Here is a 6791-nt window from a genome sequence, read left to right as displayed (position 1 = left end):
TTTTTTATTTTTTTATTTTTTTAATATACATGTAATTATTTTATTTTTAGTTTCATTATAGGGAACCAACACCCTATCTTCAACACAGGGTACTACATCCCCTGTCTGCATTACTTTCTACCTACATAGGGTACGACATTCTCTAGTAGAATCTTAGAGAGCCAAGAGCCTAATTTTATTGCTAACATAGGGTATGACATTCCCTAGTAGCATCTCAGAGCGCCACGAGCCTCATTTTATTGCTAACACAGGGTACTACATCCCCTGGTCGCATTATTTTTTGCCTACTTAGGTTATGACATTCCCCAGTAGAATCTTAGAGAGCCAACAGCCTCACTTTATTGCCAACACAGGGTACTACATCCCCTGGTTGCATTTCTTGTTGCAAATATAGGGTACGACATTCCCTAGTAGCATCCTATGAGTGCCTTGAGCCTCATATTATTGCCAACATAGGGTACTACATCCCCTGGCTGCATTACTTTTTGCTGACATAGGGTACGACATTCCTTAGTAGCATTTCAGAGTGTCACGAGCCTTATCTTACCACCAATACAGGGTACTACATCCCTGGCTACATTATTTTATTGCCAACATAGGGTACAATATTCTCTAGTAGCATCCTAGAGTGCCACGAGCCTCGTCTTATTGCCAACACAGGGTACTATCCCCTAGCTGCATTATTTATTATAAACATAGGGTACGACATTCCCTAGTAGCATCCTAGAGTGCTAAGAGCCTCACCTTATTGCAAACATAGGGTACGACATTCCCTACTAGCATCCCAGAGTGCCAAGAGCCTCACTTTATTGCTAACACATGGTACTACATTCCCTGATTGCATTTCTTATTGCAAACATAGGGTACAACATTCCCTAGTAGCATCCCAGAGTGCCATAAGCCTCGTCTTATTGCCAACACAGGGTACTACATCCCCTGGCTGCATTATTTTGTGCCAACATAGGGTACAACATCCCCTAGTAGCATTTCAGAGTGCCACGAGCATCATTTTATTGCAAACATAGGGTACAACATTCCCTAGTAGCATCCCGAGTGCCATGAGCCTCACCTTATTGCCAACACAGGGTACTGCATCCCTTGGCTGCTTTACTTTCTGCCAATATATGGTACTACATTCCCTAGTAGCATCCTAAAGTGCCACGAGCCTCATCTTATCGTCAACACAGGGTATTGCATCCCCTGGTTGCCTTCCTTCTTGTTAAGACAGGGTATAACATTACCTATTATTTAAAAAAAGGTATTTTTTTCAATTCCTTATTCTGCAATAGCAATGATAGTTTAATGTGTTTTCAATAACTCACAACAATTTCCTAGTGCAAACTGGGGCAGAAAATATTTGTTCGTTTTGTTTGTTTGTGATGGCTTGTAGGTTTTTCTGCAAAGCATGGATTGGTTATGCAAAAATAAGATTTCAGTTCCTTCCAAAGAAAGTGAAACGTTTGATCTCAATACCAGCCGTAACAAGCTTTGACGTAATGCATGCGGAGACATAGGGTCAAGATCCATTTTCCCATCATCTAATCAAGAAACAAGCCTGCAAGAATACTTCATAGTCTGTTGCATCGAGAGCATCAAGTTTCAGTCTAAAGCCAATAGGAGAAGCAAGTCAAGAATCAAGACAAGACTCCAAATGGCATTTAGATAGGAATTTTGTAACTCTTAGATTTCAAGAGTATGTAATTTTCTTTTTATTTTGATGTAATAGTAGAAAGCGCAGATCGAAACCTCGACGGAACTTCACTCGACTCTCCCTCTAAGAATACTCCATTACTCTTCTTTCACTTGAACTACACGTGACCTCATTCACTTACAACCCGGGATATGTAGGATGCCTAAAACCAAGGTTCGGTCAAATCTTTTTCTTTTATATTCTTTTCCTTTCTAAATAATAGTGCGGTCAAAAATTTGACACCTTGTTCATTTTTCTATACTTGAAAACTCTTCATGTTTCCAAGCAAAGAGGGACATGATGTGAACAACTAATTTTTGACCACATCGAATTCTATACTTTTTTAGCGTAATATTTCTTTTAGGTCTAATGAACATATTTTAAACTTTTATCTCATTTTTAATAGGTTTTATTTTTGAATTTTTTTTTAAAAAATGGTCATATACTTATAGTAAATAATTTTTTATTTTTAAGGAGAAAAAGAAAATTTACAACAAAAATAATATATATATATATATATATATATATATATATATATATATATATATATATATATATATATATATATATATATATTTGGTTTCCTTTTAATTTACAATTTTACCAGTAAGCTAGTCACTTTATATATTTTTCTTTGTATCATTCAAATTATAGTGTATATATATTAAATTTAGTTTATTTATCTTTTTCCTTTGTCTAAAAGAAGTGGGTTAGCATTTTTATTTATATATGTTACTTTACCTTTCTTTAAATAAATAAATAAATAAATAAAAAGTAATAAAATAATATATGTGTTAAACATAAGCCATTATCCCCTAACAATTTCCTTTCCATCACGTCATTTTGTAAAAACTCTCTCTCACAAATTACCTCCACTACACACGATCTCACCCACGTCACACAATACAAACCTACACTTTCCTCTTTTATCTCACGTCCAAACCCCCCTCAATCACATGATCACGCACAAACTTACCTTATAAAGTCATTCTTCTTTACATTATTTTGGAAGGGGGAACGAGATTCAAAAAAAGAAAAGTTTGGTTTTGAGGGGAAAAAGTTTTTTGAAAAACAATTTCTTTCCGTGTTAGTTTGAGAGTCCTATTAATTCTTCAAAATTAATGAAGAAAATCAAGGTAGAGTTTGATAAGGATGGAGTTTAAGTGAAAGTCAAGGTCTTATTCGGCGAGGTTTTTAGTCGAGTTTCTAATTCGTAGCTACGACATTACAGTCTAAAGGTCATTGCTCTATTTAATCCGATTGAAATTGCAAATTTTCAGCTTTATTCATCAATATAAAGGTCCTCTTCTTATTTTATGTGTTTTACTTCTCTTATTTGATACAAGAATATTTTGTGGTGGGGTGATCTTTCGGTAAAAGTTGTAATCAGTTTGGATGTTTGTTGATACTTATTTGTTCGAATAAAATGATTTATCTTGTTAAAATGTAGAATATAATTAAGCAATTGACATGGGTTAAGGAGAAGACCCGATATACTTTGATTTTCTTGGTTTAATTTATGGCATCATTTGAAAGAGAATCACAGTATACTCTTTTCATTCCATTTTCCTCAACATAGGTAAAGAATATATGTCCAGATGTTTCCCATTAGTCTTTTAAAACTATCAATTTTGCATTAAAAAAAATCTTCAATGTAGAAATTCACGTAAAACTTTGCACATTAATTTTTGTGCAAATTGCAAGCTTTAGTCAAAGAAGAAGTAGTAACTAGTATATAGTTGTGGTGAATTCCTTCAAGTATGATAAATTGAATATTCTGTATATGCTTTTTAGCTTTAAGATCAGTTAGTTCGTTTTATTTCTTTGTTCAATTTTTACTTTTACAATCTTTAGAAAATAATAAGAAAACATAAAATAAATGTCTTGAATCTGAAAATAATTGAAATACTCTAAAACGTTAGAAAAACTTTAGATCTTTAAATATAATCCCATGTGTTCATACCCGAAACTTGGATTGATATGCTCAAATAATAAAAGGGTCATGTACGCATCCCCGTCTCGACGCCTTTAAATTAAAAAATTGTGTTATAATCATGTGTACATTTCGTACCTTTGTTTAACATTTAATTTCAAAGAAGTACCTTGCGTGCATACCGCATCTAGGGCAAAGTAATTAATATTGTATTATAAAAAATTAAGTGGTAATAAGCAAGTCATAATTAATAAAATACAAGAATAGACAAAATTTGATTTAAGCCTTACATTAATCAATAAAGTGACCGTGCTATAACCACGGGACTCGGGGGGTGTCTTATACCTTCCCCTCGGTCAACAGAATTCCTTACTCAATCTTCTGTTTTCATAGACCATAAGTTAGGAGTCAAACCTTCCTTTTGATAAGGGATTCAAGATAAAAGGTGACTTGGAACACCATAATTCAATTCCAAGTGGCAACTCTAAATAATAAATAATCCCTTTCAAAACGTCACTTTAGTTGGAAAAACTCTTCAAACTCAACCTCGTAATAGGGTTGCGTGAGAAAAAAGAGGTGTGACACTTTTCTTTAGAAAATCGCCCAAGAGAGCTTTAGGTTTGAGAAAGTTTGAAAAATGAAGAAAATTTCGTCTAAGTCCCAATTAATTGGTCGCACCCGTCGCAAATGCGAACCAGGCCTCGCATTTGCGAACCTGTGCATTGTCTTCTAACCTCGCAATTGCAAACAAATCATCGCAATTGCGATACTAGCCCTCCCCTGATGACTTCGCATTTGCGAAGGATGGCTCGCAATTGCGAACATTGGCAGGTCTGGGCTTTCTTCGCAAATGCGATCAAGCCCTCGCAATTGTCAAGCCTGTTGGGCTCGCAATTGCGAAGCCTGACCTCGCAATTGCGAGATCAGAGCCTGTAACACAGTTGAACCTACAACAACCATTTCTCTAAGTCCAATTCACTCTGTGGCAGCTCCAAACCAAACATGCATGCAAGTCAAAAAACATCATACGGACTTGCTCGTACGATCAAATCATAAAAATAACATCAACAACTATGAATTAAACCTCAAATTCATGAAATCACTCAAGAACATCAAATTTTCTATTTTCTCAAATAAAGGTCCGATTTATACTAAACGGACTCCGATTCTTACCAAACTTCACAGATTCAACTTAATTATTATTTTAAACTTGTATCGGACTCCAAAAGCAAGATATAAGCCCGATACCATCAAGAAATTTCATAAATTCTCTTCTAAAAACCTTTATATTTTCCACCAAACAATTTTCTTTAAAAAATTTATTTCTCGGGCTTGGGACCTCAGAATTCGATTCCGGACATATAACCAAGTCCCAAATTTTACTACGGACCCTACGAGACCATCGGATCATGGATCCGGGTCCGTTTACCAAGAATGTTGACCAAAGTCAATGTTAATCAATTTTAAAAGCCAATTTTCTTATTTTACTTAGTTTTCACATAAAAGCTTTCCGGAAATGCGCCCTGGCTGTGCACACAAATCGAGGTGAGACAAAAAGAGGTTTTTAAGGCCTCAAAACATAGAATATACATTCAAAATGAGTGATGACCTTTAGGGACATCACAGTGTGATTTGATGATTTGAGGGTCGATATGTCGTTGGAATTGGATGAAATTGATATGGTTGGACTCGTATTTGAATGGGTATTCAGAATTTGTGAATTTTGTCGGATTCCTAGGGTGCGGGCCTGGAGTTGACTTTGCATATTTGATTCAAGACCTTAGCTTTATCATTCAGAATTGTTTCTGATGACTTCTATTTATGATATTAAGTTGTTTTTGTTAGATTCGGGTCGCTCGGAGGTCGATTCATAGTGGAAGGCCTTTTTGGAGTATTGATCTCTGTGTTTTGAGGTAAGTAACATATTTAAACTTGGATTTGAAGGTAATGAACACTGGAAACTATGTTATATGATATTGGGGTGACACACGTGCTAGGTGATGGACGTGTATGCGTGCACAAGAGTATTTATGATTTGAGGTGGATTTTACTATTATGGGATTTATTTTTCTATCATGCCTCGTTATATCTGTGTTTTTAAACCTGTATGATTATTTGAGTTCTCATTCGTATTAGAAATCATGTCTAGGCTATGTGCTACTTGTTTGAGACATGATAGGGCTATTCTTGTTATTTTTGGGCTATTTGCCTTAATTGTACACATAATCTCAGTAATAATACTATATTCGTGCATGATATCTCTATCTCAGTACTTTCTTATTTGATTCCTCATATGTTGTTGATGCATCATATGTGTAACACTATTGAATTGAGTATTGTGAGATGTGGTTAACTGAAACTTGAGCGTTTGATGACTAAGCTTGGGCCATAGAGCCGATTTGATATTGATTTTGAGGTGATGTGTACGCCAGGCTTATATTGGGCTAAGTAATAATGATTTGGGGCGACGCATGCACCAGGCCCCACTATTGGACTATGTGTTTTGATTAGCGCTTGGGCCAGAATTTGCCCCTCCGGAGTCTGACATGTCAGTAGTGAGAGCTAGCACATTGTTATATATATGCACTTTGGTAAAGGGCATTTATGTCAAACACCCGTACAGTGCTAAGTGTTGTTGTGTGTGATGGTGATGACCTTGTGCCAGGCACCGTGAGCTTGCTAAGTGTGGATATTCCTTATGGTTTTACTGTGATGATGTTGAGTTGCCATGAATATTTGACATGTAGACATAGAAATGTACTTTCCTCATGCTAGCTGATAAATAAAATATTTTATCTGTATTGGGCTTTAACTGTTATTCTTGGCAAGCATATCTAAATTCATGTAATGTGAACGAGTTGAACACGATATCATTGAGTTATTTGCTTATACTATTTCCTGAGTTGTTACTGGTTATTGATATTAGTCACTAACTATTTCTTCTAAGCCAGTCACTGCTTTCAGCCCAAGGTTAGATTTGTTACTTATTGAGTACATGGGGTCGCTTGCACTCATACTACACTTTACACTTCGTGTGCAGATCCAGGTACTTTCGGATACGGGAGTTGTACGGGTACCTGCTTTTGGAGACACGAGGTAGCTGATATGTCGTCCGCAGACTATGAAGTTCTCTTTCATTTATGCATGTTGTTACTGTTCTATTGTTCA

The sequence above is a fragment of the Nicotiana sylvestris genome, chromosome 2 (genome assembly GCF_000393655.2).
Source record: "Nicotiana sylvestris chromosome 2, ASM39365v2, whole genome shotgun sequence".
In the NCBI taxonomy this organism is placed as follows: Eukaryota; Viridiplantae; Streptophyta; class Magnoliopsida; order Solanales; family Solanaceae; genus Nicotiana; species Nicotiana sylvestris.
This window is presented reverse-complemented; position numbering follows the sequence as displayed.